The sequence below is a fragment of the Canis lupus genome, chromosome 8, assembly GCF_003254725.2.
Source record: "Canis lupus dingo isolate Sandy chromosome 8, ASM325472v2, whole genome shotgun sequence".
In the NCBI taxonomy this organism is placed as follows: Eukaryota; Metazoa; Chordata; class Mammalia; order Carnivora; family Canidae; genus Canis; species Canis lupus.
The window spans coordinates 26,026,366-26,047,155 of NC_064250.1; the positions used below are offsets into that span (position 1 = coordinate 26,026,366).

A 20,790-nucleotide genomic window follows, 5' to 3' on the forward strand; every position below is an offset into this window, starting at 1 on the left:
CAGGGTCCTGGAATGGAGTTCTCATCAGAATCCCTGCGGGGAGCCTGCTTCTCCCTCTGCCTATGTCTCTGCCTCTCTCTGTGTGTCTCTCGTGAACAAATAAATAAAATCTTAAAAAAATAAAAAAAAAGGAAAGAATCAAAAATTCCACTGAGGATTCAAAACCTGGATGACTGAAAAAAGGGCAGCATCATTAAGAGAAACTAGTGTGAGCTGATTTGATGGAGGACACAACCAAGGAGAATGCTTTAACATTAGATGTGTTAAGTTGAAGATACTTAATTGTACAAATGTTCAATTAGAAATGTTGGCCTGAGTTTAGAGAAGAGTCAGGGCTTTGGATACAAATTTGAAAGCTGTGGATGCAAATATGGGTGTCAAACAAGTATTTAAAAAAACATTAAGCAGGATCCCTGGGTGGCGCAGCAGTTTAGCGCCTGCCTTTGGCCCAGGGCGCGATCCTGGAGACCCGGGATCGAATCCCACGTCGGGCTCCCGGTGCATGGAGCCTGCTTCTCCCTCTGCCTGTGTCTCTGCCTCTCTCTCTCTCTCTCTGTGACTAACATAAATTAAAAAAAAAAAAAAACATTAAAGCTAGATTTTTTTCATCAAGCAGGAAAGTAGACAGGGAGAAAGAGTCCATGAATAGAACATTAAAGAATGTGCATTTTTGTGTCATAAGAGTAAAAGGAAGCCAGTGAAAGATGAAGAAGCCATAAGTAAGAGGAAGAGGGGGATAATTGAGATAGTTCTCTGCCACATACTGAGAGAAAGGGTATCAGAACATCAACAGTTGTATATTTCCGCAGAGTTCAAGGGCAATGAGATAGGAAAATTATTTTGGATTTGATGTTAGAAGCCTTTCAAGGACTATTAAGAAAGCATTTTCAGTGTAATTATCGGTGGTCTTAGTTCAAAGATGGGAATCATGCAGTAAACCCAAACTCTAGATTTTCTGGAACAGTCCCAATTTCAAGTTATTCTGTCTTGTTGTAAACCAGGCATTTTCATTTTCAATTTGAAATTATGGTAACATTGTGGTAAAGAAATGGCAACAATGCAGTTAAAGTTTTCAAGATGCTGGTCAATGAAAGGAAGGTGAATAGTAAGTACTGACAATCAGAAAGAATCAGGAGAAGGTGTTTTAGGAGTAGGGAAGCCCCCGACACATTTGTAAGCAGGAGGAAAGTGAGTAGCTAGTGAAGCAGGAAACTAAGATTTGACAAACAAAATGACGATTATTGACAGCACTAAATTTCAGAAGAAGCCAGAAGTTGGAATCAATAGCACAGATGCATGGAAAAAGGTGATTTAATTCTTTTAAGTAGTAGCAGGTAAAAGAATAAAGTATTAGGTGATAGATGTGTTAATTAACTTGGAGTAACATTTTCACAATGCATATGTATATCATATCATCACATTGTACACTTTTAACATCTTACCATTTTATTAATCCATTATACCTCAATAAATCAGGGTGGAGGGGAAGAATAGATAAAGATGAAGTAATTTTCAAGAAAAAAGGAGTGAGGAAGAGTTAATGATGCTGGAATATAAGGCCACTAAAATATAAGCTCCAGGAGATCAGGATTATTTGATCATTCTGTTTAACTGGCTTTCAATAAATATCAGCAGAATAAATTCTGAGCTCTCATACCTACATGGTAAAGAAGGAGGCATCTTGAACTCCTAAAGGTAAGGACTTGGCAGAAGCTTAGAGGGATTTGGAAAAATTCTGTAGTATGACACACTAAGTCAGAATGAGATGGATAAAATAATGGCCACTAATGGCACCCAACTGAAGTCATAGCAACAATAATCTGCTCTTCACCTCTTCTACAATTTATTCAAGAGTCAGTAAGGTCTTCTCTGGACAGAAACCAAGTGGGGAAAAATTAGAGAGGAAGATAAACCATGAGAGACTCCTAACTCTGGGAAACAAAGAGTTGCAGAAGGGGAAGGTAGGAGGATGGGGTAACTGGGTGAGAGGCACTAAGGAGGGCACTTGATGGGATGAGCACTGGGTATTATACTATATGTTGGCAAATTGAATTTAAATAAAGTATTTTTATTTATTTTTTTAATAATAAATTTTGTATTGGTGTTCAATTTGCCAACATACAGAATAACACCCAGTGCTCATCCCATCAAGTGCCCCCCTCAGTGCCCATCACCCAGTCACTCCCACTCCCCGCCCTCCTCCCCTTCCACCACCCCTAGTTCATTTCCCAGAGTTAGGAGTCTTTATGTTCTGTCTCCCTTTCTGATATTTCTTACCCATTTCTTCTCCCTTCCCTTCTATTCCCTTTCACTATTATTTATATTACCCAAATGAATGAGAACATATAATGTTTGAACAATCTATCTAAAGCAGCAGGTCCTTCTTTTTTTTAAATTTTGTTTATTTATTCATGAGACACAGAGAGAGAGAGAGAGGTAGAGACATAGGCAGAGGGAGGAGCCATGCAGGAGCCCGAAGTGGGACTCGATCCCAGGACCCTGGGATTATGCCCTGCGTCAAAGGCAGACACTCAACCACTGAGCCACCCAGGCGTCCTTCTTCACCCATCTCTACCTGTTATACTAGTTCCCTGCTTTATTCTTCTCCTTAGTATTTATACTCCCTGTTGTGTTATATTTTACTTTACAGTCTTATTTATCATATATCTCCTTCCACCAAAATGTAAGCGAGGGCAGGGATTTTTGTCTGTTTACTCATACTCTCTCTCTCTAGCACCTAGAACAAAACATATTGAATGAATGACTGCCCATGTATGAGATAGAGCCATTGGAATTGAATGACTTTCTTCACTGACAGTGAGTTGTTGGGGGCGTGAGAGGAAGCAGAAAAAGAAATAAATGATGGAAATATTCCAGAATGAATTGTGATGGAAATTCAAAGGGAAGAGGGGTTCTAGAATGCTAACAATTAGTGAAAAGTGAGGTAATTGGGATCAGGGAGGTAAAATGATGAACCACAAGGTAATCACCATCATGCTGATGGTAGCTCCAGATACCCTCCCTTTTAAGATGACCTCAAAGACAGCTTAGAGAGAAGTAGGGCATCAAGCTACATGATCCATGTTAAAAAACAAACAAACAAAAACGATGCTGCTTGGCACAGAGTTAAGTAACAAGTAATGGTTAGTGCTATTTTTTATATTTTCACAATGCTTTGGTCCAGAGCCACCAAAGGCTAATACAAATTCATCATTCCAGAGTCCACATCACACAACCATCTAGTTAGAGGGATGAGCCTTCAGATGATAGGAAAATTCTCATCTCCTCACTACTTAGGACATCTCAAGCAAAAAATACACTTCCACTTGAAAAATCCGGATTTCCCAGGCTTGTCAAGATATAACTGTCACCCACCTAACTTCTCCAGAGCTACATCATCCTAGTCCACACATACATACAGGTATCCCTTTACAGGATCATTCACATTTATCCACAGCTTCAAAATTATTTAATAAACCTAGACTGGGTTCACACCTTACATCAGGCCTGAGACATGCAGAGTCCTGTAAGGAACACTGCTGTGCCCTTCTATACCACACCACTGTCGACACGTTCAGATAACAGCCAACTCCAACCCAAAGACACAGTTGGCCCATTTAGCCTTTCTCCATATTATGTTTGTATTATTGAATTATTAGCCTATAATGAAACCATGCTCTTTTGCCTCTATAGATTACCTCACAGCAGGGAGGGGGAGTTAGGAATAGATCATTTTTCCAGTTTGAAGGTCATTTTAAGTACCAAGCTAACAACCTATCTCTGTGTGAATGGATTTCAGACACATTTCAGTGCATATATCGTCACTATCATCCTAGTCCTCTGGAATGTTAGAGTGGATGTATGGGAGAGTTTCTGCAGCTGGGAATGCCAAGCATCAGGAAAGCTAAATCATTTGCCCAAGGTCATATAACTTATAAATGCTGAGACTCTACTCTGACCCCAAAGCCAATATCACTACCCAGGTTTAAAACAGATGAATTCATCAGTGTTTTCCATTTCTGAATGTGAGGAAAGTGATGACAGCAAAACAAGCTCTCAAAAAGAAATTATATACTTTTCCTTTAAAACTCCAAGAGAAACCTGGATTAAATATTTGATATTCCTCATTCAAATTTAGAAATGCCTTATTTGTTAGTTAAAAGAAAAGATATTTCTGTACCAAATACTTTTGGCCAGGAGTTCATTAAATCTCCTTAATGGAAGGACCATGTTTTCAACAAATTTTTAAGAAAAAATATTAATTGATCATGCAGAAGTTTAAATCTGCTCTTGTACATGTTTTCAAGCTCTGCTGTGTGTTAGAAAGGAAGCTACAAAATGGTTATTAAAGGTTGTTTTCTGTCACACAGACACATGGCCATGTTTCTTCATTCCCCAGATATGACAAATCTGGATCTATACAAATGGAAATGACAATAGAGAAAGGGAAGGACATCTTGATGTAGAAACTGCCCTCTATTCTATCTGAGAACTTTGTCATAAAAATGTAAAACTTGTCATCATCATTTATTAGCCGTTGATAATGCGCAGGATAGTAGGTATTGCAAAGATGTTGTAAAAATGTGAAAATACGTTCTTCTCAAAAAAAAAAAAAAGAGAGACCAAAAGGAAACAGAAATAAAAATATATAGGAATAGATGTATACAATTCCATTCATGCAGGATTTCTCTAATCTCATAGGTAACAATTTTATGAACTATTGTTGAGTGGCAGATTTCTCCCTGTGTACCTATCCGTTGCTGCATAACAGATTACCCCCAAACGTAGTGACTTAAAGCAACAAACATTTATTTTCTCAGGTTTGTGGATCAGGAATTCAGATGCACCTTAGTTGGATGGCTCTGACTTGGGGTCTTTCACAAAGATGCAAAAAAAGACACCAGCAAGGGCTGCAGTCAGCAGAAGGCTTGAGTGGAGCCAGAGGACTTGCCCCTAAGCTCATCCACGTGCTAGCTGGCAGGAGCCTGAGTTCACAAGGGCTGTGAACTCCACAGAGCTGCCTGCCTATTCAAGACTTGGCAGCTGCCTTTTTCCAGGATGAGCAAACAGGGCCAGTGAGCCAGAGAAAGAGAAAGGAAAAAGCCACAATGTCTTTAATGGTATCGCCTCACAAGTTACACCCAACAGTTCTGTAGGGTTGATTTATTAGAAGTGAGTCACTGAGTGCAGCCCACACTCCGGGGGAGAGAATTTGGCTCCACATTCTGAAGAGAAGAATATCAAATAATCTGTGGGCATCTTTTGAAACCACACCCCTAACGCTCACGTTTTTCCTGCCCCTCCCCCCGTCCTTCCCAGACTCTTGCGAATGTTGCACTTCTAGGACCAGTATTAACCACAATTATATATAAATGCATTTATTTCAGGGGCGCCCAGGTGGCTCAGATGGTTAAGCATCTACCTTCGGCTCAGATCATGATCCCAGGGTCCTGTGATTGAGCCCCGCCTTGGGCTCCCTGCTCAGCAGGAAGCCTGCTTTTCCCTCTCCTTCTGCCCCCCACTCTGGCTTGTGCTCACTCTCTCTTGCTCTCTCTCTCTCAAATAATTAAATAAAATCTTAATAGGTAAATAAATGCATTTATTTCAGTATTCACTTGTGCCAGGTGCCATCCTACATACATAAATAAATGAAACCAAAAACGTCCCCACCCCTTAAGAACCTAGTAGAAGGAGTCCAACAGTAAACTGATAGATGCATGATATGGTGGTGATATAAATGCCACATTTAAAAGATATAATAAAGCAGGCCAGGAATTAGAGAGTTATGAGTACTTAAATAGTGAAAATGCTCTATATCAACATATCGTACATTTAGTGCATATACTGTTTCTCAACCTTGAGAATCGAGTGACCTCAATCTGCAAAAACCATTTTCTTTGTCCTTGACCACAGCTTTTGTTTCCCCCTAACATTTATGCAAGATTTGCTTCTGTGTTCTTTCTCCCAGCTTTGCCAAGACTCTACGGTATATGCCAAGTCAAAAAATAGCCAGAAATTCTCTCTCAGCTCCTCCTCAAAGAGTCATTTCTTCTTTCCTTTGTTGCTGGCTCTCCTCCATGAAAACTTGGCCTGTAATGCCTCCCCTTCTGGAAAACCATAGGCCGTACAGGAACTAGTGTCTGCTCTCCACCTGAGCTTCATCAATAACCAAACCCTCTCGACTACCAGGAATGGGGAAACCGTTCTTTCTGTTGGGAGAAGCCATCCTGGCTGTCATTGTCTCACTATCAGTTTATCCATCTTGGCCCAGGATCCACCTTCTCGTTGCTAGATCTTCAAAGTTTCTCCTTTGGAGGCAGGATTCCAACACCTCTCTAAACAATGTACAATAACAGGTTTCTCTACACAGAAATCTCCCTAGACACCAAATAACACAGAAGAATTTTAAATCACATAACTTTGAGGTATTATGTTATTACCGATTTCTTGTACTTACCACCATTTGGACTTCTAACAACTCTTGTATTTGGTAAACTATAAGCTTAGAAAAGATTCAAATTGGGAGGAGACTAGTTATTTGCAATTAGAAATTTTAAACATTATGCTACAACTGAAAATTTAGTTAAAAAAATAAAGACCTAAAAGACCAAACCCTCTTGCCTATGTTTTATTTATTCATTTATTTATTTTCCCCCATCCCATCTGTGCCCTTGGCATTTATTTCTATTTAATATATCCAAGTGGTGGGATACCGATATGATATATTTAGAAAACCAACAAGGTCTCTTTTTTATCTGCCATATTACTCCAGATGGAAATACCCATTGGCATATCACATAAGCCTTCTTGGTTACCTTCTGTTCATAGTTGCTGTGCCAGTGAGGAATATGAAAATTGGAACTTTTCACCAAGGGCAGACAATATAATTGAATTAGAGTGTTCCAAATTTTCTGAGTGGCACTGGGTTGTGTTTTGCTTCTTTCTTTCTATCTTGCTTGCTTGCTTGCTTTCCCTCTTCCTTCCTTCTTTTTCTTCCTTCTCTCTCTCTCTCTCTCTCTCTCATTCTTCCTTTCTTTTTCTTTCTTGTTACTCTGGCCTGAATCTGCCATACTAATGTCTCCACAATTAAAAAGTACTTGATATAGGGATCCCTGGGTGGCGCAGCGGTTTGGCGCCTGCCTTTGGCCCAGGGCGCGATCCTGGAGACCCGGGATCGAATCCCACGTCGGGCTCCCGGTGCATGGAAGCCTGCTTCTCCCTCTGCCTGTGTCTCTGCCTCTCTCTCTCTCTCTCTCTCTGTGTGACTATCATAAATTAAAAAAAAAAAAAGTACTTGATATACATCTTGTGGTATAAAAAAAAAAAGAGGTTCATTTTCTAGAATCTTCATCAGTTTCTTCTTTTGCCATCTCTTTTCTCATTAAGTATATCCTAATCTTATAACCTGTTGTACTAGACTAGTTATAAAGGCTATTACTTTGCTTAAAATAACACAGTATCCAGTAGATGCTAGGAATAAAACCATAAATTTATAGGGACACCATGTCCTAGTTTAACCCCTGACCAAGGAAATAGAGTAATGGAACCATCACAGGGATTCCCAAACACCCCTACCCACAGCTCTCTCACAAGCCTGTCCAATGGCACCTAACCACACAATACACAAAAAGGAAAATTCAAGAATGGCTCAGTCAAGCTCTCATTTTGAAGAGTATGCCTTAGTCAGTTCAGACTGCTACAATAAGTTACCACAGATTGGGAACTTAAACAACAAAAAAAACTTGTTTCTCCTAGTTCTAGAGACAGGGAAGTCTGAGATCAGACACCAGCCTGGTCAGGTTCTGATGAGAGCTCTCTGCCTGGCTTGCAGCTGGCTGCCATCCTGCTATGTCCTCTTTTGGCAGACAGAGTGTCAGAAAACAAGCTCTCTAATGTCTCTTCTTATGAGGATACTAATCCCATGAGGGGGTGCTCCACCCTCATAACCTTTCACCTCCTAAAAGCTTATCTATAAATACTATCACATTTGTAATTAGGGTTTCAACATATGAATGTGGGGAGCACACAAAATTTCAGTCCATAAAAACATCCCTGAAATGAATTAAAAATATTGTACCAACTATCTTCATTTCCACATATAATTCCTTGTGTTAACAATGAAATGGAAATTGGCCTTACTTCCATCAAAATAATGACCTTACATGAAATTTTTTCATAAAATTAATTTTTAAAAAAGACACTTGTCAGCAGTACCAGCTGACCTCTATTGAGTATTTTTGCAGCATACGTATACATCCCCAGTACAACTACATGCTATACCAGCAACTATCAACTGAGAGTTACTTAGGATCATTGCTCTCAATCAGCTGAAACTTTGAGCAAACACTCAATGGCATAGCACAGTTTCCTGGAAACACATCACTCGTTTTATTTTCGAAGTTCTAAACATTTTAATATGTCTCCCAAAACATTGTCTTGTTCGAAAAATTACCAAAAATATCTGCAAAGTAAAAAAAAAAAAAAAAAAAAGAATTACAGAAAAAAAAACACTTTTTAACACCAAATCCAGAAAAAGTATTCATTTTTAAACATTTTCAATTATCGTAATATTTTTAAAATTATTAATGTGGTTTTTCTTCTGCCTTTTTGAGTACGTGACCATCACTTTAATGGACATTTGACTAAGGACAGAGAAGGGTTTTATTTTTCATTGAAAAAATGCAAAGAGAAAGAATAAAATAATATCTAGCTTCTCATGCAAAATAAGACTATACAGCTGATTAAATCAGGCCTACCCAGGATAATCTTTTGATTTACTCAAAATCAACTGATTTGAGACTTTGATTCTATCTATAAAATCCTATCACCTTTGCCATATAATGTAACGTTAGCCATGGATGTGACATCCCATCACCTTTGCTATATTCTGTTGATTTTAGGCAATTTATAGGTCTCACCCCAACAAAAGGGGATCGCATAAAGATGTGAACACTGGATTTAATGGGGTCACCCTAGGGTGTGTTCTTCACACCAGGAAAACTAATGTGGAACTCCCTCTACCCAGCAGAGGGAAAAAGCAAACTGTGAGTCATGTGAGGCAGACAGCAAGCAGGGTAATGATGGTGGCCATCACCCCAGAGACCATGGGAGCCACTGAAACCCCCACCAGACTTTGTCACTCCTTCCTCTCCCCTGATACCCAGAAACAATCAAAAAAAGAGATAAAGAATGGAAAAGGGACTCAAAATCTGAGATATTGACCATTTCACCTCTAATAATTGAGCTTGAACTAAATAAATTATGTAAATCATGAGGGCAAAGACAGCTGAAAATCAGTTAGTTAATTTCTTCATTGTTAAGGACTAGATGACTAAGAGACAAAATAAAGGCACACACTTTAGTCAGAGAGATGTGTAATGAAACTGGTTGCACACATTTTTATAAAAATTTTGCTAAGCCCATGTAAGTCATCTCTGTCCTGGTGAATATGGATAATGCTATCCACTTATAAATGTTGGAACACTGCAAAATAAGACCATTTTAAATAAATTTAAATGTCGTGTAATGCTCAGTACAAACAACCCTTTTATTTTGAACTGAAAGAGCAAGGTATAAAATTTTTGCTAAGAGGAAGTCAGCTTCTGCTAAAAGTCAGTTTTTCCCATCACCACTAAAAACATGTTGAATAATAAAAATGTCCATTTAAATTGTTGTCAAAGGATAAGCCAGGCCAGCACCTACACGTGTCTCAAGCTGGCCTTTCACCACTGCACATGGGTGCATCTTACAACAGAAGTACTTATCAGTCGTTTATTGGAATTTAGAATACATTTTACATTAACTACCATTTTAACTGTTTGTTATATGCTAGACACAATGCATAGTGTTTTGTATATATAATCTCAGCAAATCATTAAAACACTATGAGGAACATATAATTATACCCATTTTAGATGTAAGAAAATGGAGTCATTGAAAGGTTAAGTAATTTGTCCAAGGTCACACAAAGAGCAAGTGGTCCTACAGGAATTGAAACTCAGAACCACAAGATTCCAAAGGCCATTCTTTAAATCTTCGTACTCTAGCTGTCAGACTGGTCTACAAAAGCCTAGTCAACTCAGAATGTGGCTGAATACAATCTTGTCATTGTACCTATTGCTTTCTTTCAGAAATGGTACGATAGGAAAATGTATTCCAAGTTTCATCTTGGGGCAGGAACCCTCCACGCCCTTCTGCAGCCCTGGAGAGGGTAAGGGCAGAGTCTCTCCCAGCCCATCATGGTTTCCTACCTCCAGGACAGGAAGAGGACTCCATCAGCTCCAAGTCTGTGCTGGCTGCTTTCATGAGCTGAGGCAGAGTTAGTGATGGACACTTTCAGGGCTCTGAGTGGGCAAGCCTGGGAGCCCACAGACTCCTGCCACATTCAAGCCCCGGGTTACTCCTCAGTCTGGGACAGTCCCCTGTCGCCCTCTTACTTTCCTTCTCAGACCCCAGGCCTCTCTCCTCCCTTCCCGCTGCCACTACTTGTCGCTTCCAATCAAGACTTTCCTTTCCTCTAACCTTCTGGAAAACAGAAGCTGTTCTCACACCCTCCCAATTTTAGCCCTCTTATCAGAGAAGAAGCAAATCAGAAGCCCCCCATTCATCCTGCCCTTCCCATAAGATGTGGGAGCTCACATTTGCATGCAATTTTCAGTGACCAGACTGAGAGATTCAGGTGAAAAGGAGGTGACTATAATCAGTTGCTATGACAACAGAAAGATATAGAATGGCACAGCAATTCATAGGACAAGCTTTTAAAATTACATAAATTTGAAGTATTACAAGAAACCATTGAAAACTACATGTATAAAAATGACTGGCCAATTGAAAGAATTAAGTATGTCACACAAATAAACCACCTTGAATTAATCAGGCAATTAAAGGTACACATACAATTTTCATCCTCAAGAGACTATAAGAAAGAGGGAGAATTACAATTCTGGTGCCTCTGTAAAGTTACCTGTCAATCAGACTGATCCAGCTGCTTTCATGTTAAAATTTTCCACGTCTATCACAACTCTAAGAATTAAGTCACAGCGAAATTACAAGGCTAACATCACGAAACAGAAGTGCTTGCCTTCAGCGTTTAACACTTGACGATTCTCCCCCTTAAAACTTTCTCTCCCTTGATTTCCTAACACTGCACTCATTTACAACCTTCTCTGCTCTCAGATTGACCCTCTCCTTCTCCTGGTTTCTCCTAGGTTTTGTAGCCAGGTCTTATCCCTCTGAATCTATCATGTATCCTCAATTATTATCTTTTATCTGATGACTCCCAAATCCACACTTCCACTCCCAAAATCTGTCCAGAGATACAGACCCAAATGCATGAAGAAGTCTCCTAATGGCATCTCAAAATCAGCACTTTTATTATTCAGCCTTAAAGATTGTTTCCCTAGTGAGACTAATGGCACCAGTATCTTCCAGAAATTCAGGCAAAACATCTTTTTAGTCACTGTCTCCTCCTTCTCTCTTCTATCCAGGCACTAAGCCGTACTAACTCTACCTCTGTAGTAGCTACTAAGCCTCTCTGTTCCAGTAGAATCAATCTGAACACCACCCAGTCTGTACACTACTTCTCATCCAAACTGTAGGCTTTCCTTATTTCAGTGTTTCCCAAATACTCCTGATTGTGAGAATCATGAGGGCTTGGGGTTGTTTTGCTTTGCAGGGATTTGTTTGTTTGTTTGTTTGTTTGTTTGTTTTGTAAATAACAGTTTCTAGGCCTTGCCCATGACCTACTAAGTCAGAATCTACCACAGAGGGGCTTGAGAACTTATACTTTCCTAAGTATTCCAAGATGATTCCTCTAATCACACAAATCCAGTTTACTCATTACTACTGACTGAATTCACTGAATTCACAGCCCCTGACCAAAACTTCCTATGGCTCCCATCGCTGGTAAAAGTAAGTCCAAATTCCTGCCTTAACACTTACGGCTTTCCTCGATCTAGTCCACACACATCCTTCCACTCATCTTTCCCATTATGGCTTCTCACGTACTTCATGCCCAATCCACACTCTGTCATGGCAGAACTTTTTCTGCATTTTTCCATCATAGTGTGTTTTGTCACATAGTTCACTCACTTTGAACTACCCTATACCCATCTGTCTTGGTGTTCAAATCCCAGCCATTCTTCAAAGCTCATCTTGGTTTTGTTTCTGCCCTTTTTCTGTAGCCTCCCCATAGCAAGCAGATACATTCACCACTGTGCTGTTGTACGGCCTGTGTGTGTGTGTGTGCGCGTGCGTGTGTGTGTGTGTGTGTGTGTGTGTGTGCTGGCCCCTCTATAAGATGAACTTCCTGAGAAAGATGACTATGCTATTATTCATCCTTGTATTCCCAGAGTGCTAGCAGTAAGCAGCACTCAATTCGTGCTCAAATGTTTGGAAAAGTAAATAAATGAAACAACAACCATCAGAACTGACTACTTGGGGCAAATTGGTCTGGCCATTATTGTCCCTATTCACCTACATGGATCACATTATTATCACATCACTGCCTGAATGCCCTACTTTTTCTTCCTTTTTACTCACTAAGTCCCACAATCTTTAAGACACCAGCTCTCAAGCACTTGGGTGGCTCAGTGGTTGAGTGTCTGCCTTTGGCCCAGGTTGTGATCCTGGAGTCCTGGGATCGAGTCCTATATCAGGTTCCCCATGGGGATCCTGCTTCTCCCTCTGCCTATGCCTCTGCCTCTCTCTCTCTGCATGTATCTCTCATGAATAAAGAAATAAAATCTTAAAAAAAAAAAAAAAACCACTGGCTCGCAAATTATGGGCTAGTGGCCAGTGGCCCATAATTTGCATCAGAATGAACTGGGTTGTTTTTAAAAGGCAAATTCCCAAGTTACTACCCCCAGACCTGAATTACAATCTTTGGGAGAAGGAGCCAAAAGATCCGCATTTCTGACTAATACCACCAAGTAATTCTTTTGCACAGAAATATTGAGAACATGTTTTTAAACCTGACTCAAGCCCCACTCCTCCCAGAAAACCCAACAATTTGATATTTTATTATGGGCTCGATGCTATGCTGCTCCTTATGACTTTGTTTACTATGGCTTATGATTTTATTTCATTTTGTTGGCAATCAAGTGATTACAATCTGTGTGAGTTGTGGATACTAAACAACAGTATAGAGAAAATGTCATATAAAACATATACTGATTAATAGTAAAGAATGGGTCCTTGGAACCTGTGCAACCTCCTCCGTTCATATCCTAAGTGTATACTTACTAGTTACATGACCTTGGGCGAGTTTAGGGATCTACTTCCCATCTCTGAAATGGAATCATGATGCTACCTATATCATAGGGCTATTGTAAGGATTACATGGGACACTTCATGGAAGCTATGAATACCCCAAGAAGTGTTAGTCATTATTACTACTGCATGATCAACACTGTCTAAAAAGCCCTTTAATTCTACCTGGGCAAATAGGGCACAAAACTAAAAAAGACTAACCATCAATTCTTTTAGGACTCTTTGTCTTTTCTGTCTTCCTCTCAGTCTACAGCTATCTTATACATGGAATAATGGACAAAACAACTGTTAGACACAGAAGAAAGAGCCCCAAATTTAGAAGGATCCACGACTGAAACATCATACACAACTCTGATATTCAAAGCCTTATTCCATCCAGGAAGCACAATCCATCCGATGATTCTAGATCAAAACAATACAGAGTAATTCCTATCTAACCCATGACAAATGTCAAGAACTAACACCCTTCTTCCATATAGAGATTTCACCAGCCAATCTCATAGTGGGCCTAATCATTCTCCCAGTGGAGGAATGGAAACTTCTCAGCTTGTGATTTCTGTACTGTTACCGAGGAGTAGCTTTTTTTCCTACTCAACGCCATTTGTCAAACAACTAACCAGTATTTTATGGCAAGTAGGTAATTTATTGAGTGGCCAAAGAACGGACAAGGTCAGCTTATGCTGTAAAGGCACATTTCTCCCCATTAGGTCTCATGGTCATGGTTTTATGACATTAGGGTAATTAAGGGCGCTGGTAAGCAAGCTGACCTCCGGTTTTTTCCTGGAAAGGGCAGGAGGCTCCTCAGAATCAAAGCGTCATCACCTCTTTTCTTCTCTCGAATGGGCACAGTCCAATCTGTCCATGGGTTGGCTGGTGTGTTTTTGGTTATTACAATTGGATAGTAATGATCCCAAGGTCATCTGGAGCTTTAGCACAGTATCAGAACTGCATCAAACCGGTGAAAACTGAACCGGGAAAGCTTTCTTGGAGCTTGCAGCTTCTGGCACCCAGCCTTTATTTCTGGTGTAAGCAGAACTAGAAACTGGGTTATTGCAGCTGGTTTGGAAGTTGGTAGTGAGTCCCTGGTAATGAAACAAAGGCATTTTGACTGATGCTTCTTTTCAGGGGTCTAGACAACCTCACCTCCCACCCAACTTCATTGTTTCTTTCTTCTCTCATCCTCTCAGCTATTCTTCTGTAGAAAATGTTCAAGAAGATATATTCTCTGAAAGATTTAACAGGTCCTTTCATGAGCTTTCATGAAACAGTCCAATGGGAGTTACCTTTCCCAGTACACTTTTTTATCTTCTTGTGGAAAGCTGAAAGAGGTAAAATAAATTCCATTACTCTCTTACGTAGGCCATAAGTCTCTAAGATTTTCTATAATCATTTGTCAAGTGTTTTTTGTCCAAAACACGATTTCTAGATTCAATTTCTTTGTCTAGTCCATACTCTAGGTCACAGCTTACACAATGGCAAACATTCTCTGGGGACCTGTGTTTGCTGTGTGTAACTCCCACAATGCTCTGTATTAAAGTCAACCAAAAACCAAGGTAGTATATTGCCTTGTAATTCATTCTCAGAAGTGAAATATTTGTTTTTCTGTACATTTTTAAAGCAAGCTTTCTTAGACTATGGATAAAGACAATGGGCAAGCTTTCTTTTCTGTGAGGTATTTTAAAAATTGTTCCAATTCTAACAGTCTTCTTGATAACAGCTTTACTGAGATTTAATTCACATATAATAAAACTCACTTTAGAAAGGTGAGTCTAGAGAAAAAAGAAGAGTGAAGTCCAATTTATCTGTTTTTTTCTTTTGTCATTTGTCATATCTAGGTAATCATTGCCAAACTCATGGTCACAAAGATTTGCTCCAGGCTTTCTTCTAAGAGATTTATATTTTTATCTCTTACATTCAGCTTTATGATTGATTTTGAGTTAATTTTTGTCTCTGGCTGTTAGTTAGGGGTCTAACCTCATTATTGTGCTAGGGAATACACAGTTGTTCAGCATCATATCTTCAAATGACTATTCTTTACTCCTTAAATTGTTTTGACATACTTGTCAAAAATCAACTCACCATGGGATCCCTGAGTGGCTCAGTGGGTTTAGCGTCTGCCTTTAGCCCGGGGTGTGATCCTGGAGTCTCAGGATTGAGTCCCATGTTGGGCTCCCTGCATAGAGCCTGTTTCTCCCTCTGCCTGTGTCTCTGCCTCTCTTGCTCTCTCTCTGTGTCTCTCATGAATAAATAAATAAAATCTTAAAAAAAAAATCAACTCACCATAAAAGTAAAGGCTATTTCTGGCCTATGAGTCCTCCAAATTTGTTCTTCTTTTTCAAGATTAGTTTGGCTATTCCAAGTCGCTTGCATTTCAATGGCTTTTCAGATCAGCCTATCAATCTCTGCTGTAAAAGCATCTGGGTTTAAAAATAAATAAATAAATAAATAAATAAATAAATAAATAGGCAGTGGGTTTGTTAAGAATTGTATTGAATCTGTAGGTAACGTTGAAGAGTATTTCTATTTTTATAATACTCTTCTAATCAATGAACACAGGATATCATCCCATTTATTGAGGTTTTCTTTAATTTCTTTTAATGACATTTTATGATTTTATGTGTACAATTTTCACACTTATTTTAATTTATTACTAATCATATTTATTCTTTTTGATGCTACTGCAAATGGAATTGCTTTCTCAATTTCATTTTTGAGTTGTTTGTTGCTAGTGAATATATGGAAAAACAACTCATTTGTGTATATTGGTCTTATATTCTGCAGTCTTGCTGAACTCACTATTAGTGCTGAATTATATGTGTGTATGTGTGGCATAATGTTTTCTGGGTCCATTCTGTTATTGCAAATGGTAATATTTCATTTTTAAGGCTGAATAACATTCCATTATGTATTTTACATATCTTTACTTTTTTAGAGACCTCCCTGCCATTTTCTGTAGAGGCCCCATGATTTTACATTTCCATCAACAGTGTATGAGGGCTTCAATTTCACCACAATCTTGCCAAGACTTGTTCTCTTCAGGTGTTTTTGTTTTGTTTTGTTTTGTTTTGTTTTAATAATAGCCATCTTAACAGGTGTGAGGTGGTATCTCATAGTTTTGATTTCCATTTCCTTGATGATCAGTGATGTTGAGCACCTTTTCATACCTGTTGGCCATTCATATATCTTCTCTGGAGAAGTATCTATTCAAGTCCTTTGCCTTTGAGCTTTTGATTTTGTTTTTGTTTTTTTGCTATTGACGTATAAGAATTCCTTACTTATTTTAGAAATTAACACCTCATGAGATATATGGTTTGTAAATGTCTTTCTCATTTCATAGGTTGCTTCTTCACTCTATTGTTTCCTTTGATTCATTCTCATATGTTAAACAACTTTGCAATCCCGGGATAAGTCCCAGTTGGTCATGGTATAGTATCCTGTTTTATGTTATTGGATTTGGTTTGCTAGTATTTTATTGATTTTTTATGTTTTATTCATAAGGAATATTGATCTGTTTTCTTTTCTTTTGATGCCTTTGTCTGATTTTGGTAACAAGGTAATACTGACCTCATAGCATGAGTTGGGAGGCAATCCTCTTCCATTTCTTTTTTTCTTTTCTTTTTTTTTTTTTTTTTTGGAAGATATTGTGAAGAATTTGTATTAATTCTTCTTTAACATTCATAGACTTCACCAGTGAAAACTTCTGGATCTTATTAAGACATGTTTTATGGCCTAACATATGGTCGATCTAAAAATGTTCCCATGCACTTGAGAAGAATTTGTATTCTGCTATTTTGGGGTGGAGACATTCCTTAGATGTCTATTAGGTCTAGTTGGTTTATATATAGTATTGCTGAAATCTTCCTCAGCAACAGTTTCCAATGGCTCCTTTTTTCCTATGAATGGGCCAGAGTATCCTGTTTCTTGTATGTCTCATAGTGTTTTGTTGAAAATTGGCCATTTTAAATAATATAATGTGGCAACTCTGAAAATAAGGTCCTCCTCCCCACAACACACATACACACACACACACACACACACACACACACACACACAGAGTTTTGGTTTTGCTGCTTGTTGTTGTTATTGCTGCTACTTGTTTGTTTAGTGACTTCCCTTAACTATAAATTCTGTAAAGCCTGTATTCTTTGTGATGTGAAGCTACTGAAGTCTCTGTTCATTTAGCTAAGGATTGAACAGAAATTTCATTGAATGCTTTGAACCAGTAAGTCTCCCAGGCTTTGAAGAGGGTCTTGAGTGGGTGTTGAGGCATGACTTCAATACCCTGGCAGTCTGAAATCTACTTCATTCTTTACTTCCTGCTTGTGCAGAGGGTAAAGGTCAGCCAGAGATGAGAAATTAGGATGTTCCCACATCTTTTCTGGGCACTGCACAGCCCTACACATATGCATAGGCTTCTATAATCCCAGAAATATGTCAGAGCTATCCCAAGCCCCTCTATACATCTCATTCCCCATATTTTACTATTTTTTGTCCAGCCCCTTGTTTGCCCCAACTGGTATTATTATCTCATGCAGCTGAGCGTTAAACAATTGAAGCTGATTATTCTGTTTTTGACAAGCATCCTAGAGAAAGGCTTTTTTTCCACTAAGTGAGCTCAAAGCTAAATCAAATAGAGACAACCTCTGTGAAGGGGTCTTTTATAAGAAGCTGCCAGACAGGTCAAATACTGACAGTTCTCTGGGGATGGGCTTTTATTTTTCCTGTTCAGTGCACTAGGCTGCATTTCCCTAACTGCCATGCTTGTGAGGCTGCTGGTTTTCAAGGCTACAGCAGAACTTGGAAAGAGGATAGGAATAGAGTAAGTCGAAATGCCATAGAGCTTGCTGTTCTTACAGAGATCCAGCCATTTTTCTTGAATAAATGGCCCTCATAATGTGGCAAGCCTTTGGTTCATTTTCAGAGTTCTAAGAAGGTTAATTTTCACAATTGTTGCTAGTGTTTTTGCTGCTTCTGTGGAAGAGAAGACTTTTAGAGGTCTTAACTACACCATTCCCAGAGTGCTTCTCTCTAACAGCCTTTTCAAAGAGTGGTGTTTGAGATGACATATCTTGAATAACTCTCAAAACTCAATAATTTAAAAAATCTCATTTTTAAAAATGGGAAAAAATTGAACACTCCATCAGGAAAGATATATATATAAATATATATATTTATATATTTATATATTTATTTATATATATGGAGGGGGGAAAGGATAAAAAGATGCTCAACATCTTTAGTCACTAGGAAGATGCAGATTCAAACCATAGTGATATATGACTACCTACCTGTTACAATACATAAAATTTTAAAAGAAAGGAAGAAAAGACTGACAATGCTAAGTGCTGGTGAGGATGCAGAGCACCTGGAAAACTTATACATTGCTGGTGGTCGTGCAGAATGGTAAAGTCACTGTTGAAAAGTTTGGCAGTTTCTTATAAAGCTAAAAATACTCTTAGCATACAATCCAGCAATCCTGCTCCTAAGTTTTATCCAAAGAAAATAAAACATATATCCATATGAAAACTTGTATGTACATGTTTTTAACAGCTTTATTCATGACCACCAAAAAAACTAGAAACAGCCCAATGTCTATCAACTGGTAAGTAAAAAGGAACAAGCTATACTAATACATAGCATGATATAGATGAATGTCAAATGCATTGTGCTATGAGAAGAAGCCAGACTGAGAAACTTACATGCTGTACAATCTCCTTTATATGACATTTCAGAAAAGACAAAAACCATACGACAAGAAAATTAGTGGTTGCCAGGGGCTAGGGTTGCAAGAGAGGAGTGGCTACAAAAAGGCATGAGGAAATATTTTGGGGTAAGGAAAAGGTTCAATAAGGAAGTTACCTGACTATGCATACTTACTGATATTCATAGAACTACACATCTAAAAGAGGTAAATATTTCTGTACTTGATCTGTACTTAATATATACTTGACCTTGAAGACAAAAAGAATCCTCCCTGCTCTAAACATCATTTTTCTTGGTTAAAAGCTTTAATTTAGACTACCCTCTACCTGTAGCCAGTATCTAAACATTAGTTGTACAACAGACTATCTAGAGTTACAATTTATCCTTCATGAAGCATTTAACAATGTCATTACATCTTGAGTTGTTTGTTCACACCAAATGTGAGAGAATTTGATAGAAGAAAAGAAAGAAATTAAAATGACAAAAGCTAAAGGTGTAACTATACACCTTTACACTAAAGGTGTAGCTAAAAGGTGTAACTATAAGGAGATTCAACGTAGCATATTTATAATAGCAAAAAGATAAAAACAACATAAATGCTAATCAACAGCTGATTGGCAAAATGGTAATAAAAACTAAATGGTATATAAAAAATATTACATAGTGATTAAAATAATTATATAATTACAGCTCAATATTTATTAATATGAAAAGGTATCTATAATATTTTGTTAGGGTAAAAACAAATTACTAAATAGTATCCTAGTATGATTTGTTAGGAAATGCCTGGAAAAAATACCTCCCAAAATGTTAATGCTGCGTATCTCTTAGTGGAGTGACTATAGGTAGTTTGAATTTTCATTTTGGTTTATGATGGACAGGTGCATGATAATCCTACTACTTGTCTCAAGAGCTATTAGCCTAAGTCTGCAATTGTCTGGGTAACTGACCCCATCCTTGTTTTGCAGCTCTCAGTTCAGGAAAACCAGAAGTTCAAACTGTATGGGCCTAGGGAGCCCAAGAATGATAAATGAGATTGTATTTCAAGCCTAAGTGTGCTTTACTGAACCACACACAGGAGACCTTCTGTATATATATTTTTCTTCCTTCTGTATATTTTTTAATACCAGCACAGGTGAGACATATTTGGCTCAGATGAGTGGTCTCAATTCACACCCAAAATATGCAAGCAGAATTTCTCCATCTTCAAGTATAAAAGGCTAGGCATGGAAGGAACTACTAAGCTTCCAGAAGTTTTTGTGTATCCAAGAGTTATTTGGATTTCTCATCCACAATAGTGTGCCTGCTGGGGAGGTCCTTTTTAGGTGACCTGGAAAATGTTGCTATGCCCTCTTTCTATAACCTCTAGATAAATAAACCTTATTGTATTTATCCAAATATGATCTGTGCCTGGTCAATCTGAACCTACTACAATTGACATTTATTAATTCAGTTAGTTTCTATTTGTAAAAAATAAAAGGAAATCTATTTAGTGAATCCATAACATCATTCAAAACAAATAAAATGAAAAAGACAGCCTGCTGGTTATGTCAGAAAGTCTTCAATGAAATTATAATTGACAACTTCTCTTTGAATGATGGATTCTGAGTTCTTTCAAAGATATGCCTCAGGCTTATTACCTGTCTGGTATAATTCATTATATTTTTCTACTATAGAGCTGCTTAAGTTATACAAAACTTGTTTAGCAAAGAAACTTCCACTATATAAAACAATCTCTGGAGAAAATATTTTTTAAAGTAATATTCTTCTAAGACATCCTAAAAGCTAAATATGATCTAAAAAGCAGATGTGAAAGAC

At 38.2% G+C, this 20,790-nt stretch overlaps 2 long non-coding RNA genes across 2 annotated transcripts in view; both read right to left on the reverse strand.

Annotated features, from left to right (window-relative positions):
- Positions 1-11,114, reverse strand: part of LOC125755556 (uncharacterized) — a 76,254-nt gene extending 65,140 nt beyond the window's left edge. The window contains exons 1-2 of the long non-coding RNA XR_007412297.1: positions 10,639-11,114; positions 10,251-10,375 (exon numbers count right to left, since the gene is read on the reverse strand). This is a non-coding gene — a long non-coding RNA (uncharacterized LOC125755556). The remainder of the gene's footprint in view (positions 1-10,250; positions 10,376-10,638) is intronic.
- A 2,788-nt stretch (positions 11,115-13,902) lies between these two features.
- Positions 13,903-20,790, reverse strand: part of LOC112657600 (uncharacterized) — an 83,588-nt gene continuing 76,700 nt past the window's right edge. The window contains exons 2-3 of the long non-coding RNA XR_003135148.2: positions 15,550-15,686; positions 13,903-14,588 (exon numbers count right to left, since the gene is read on the reverse strand). This is a non-coding gene — a long non-coding RNA (uncharacterized LOC112657600). The remainder of the gene's footprint in view (positions 14,589-15,549; positions 15,687-20,790) is intronic.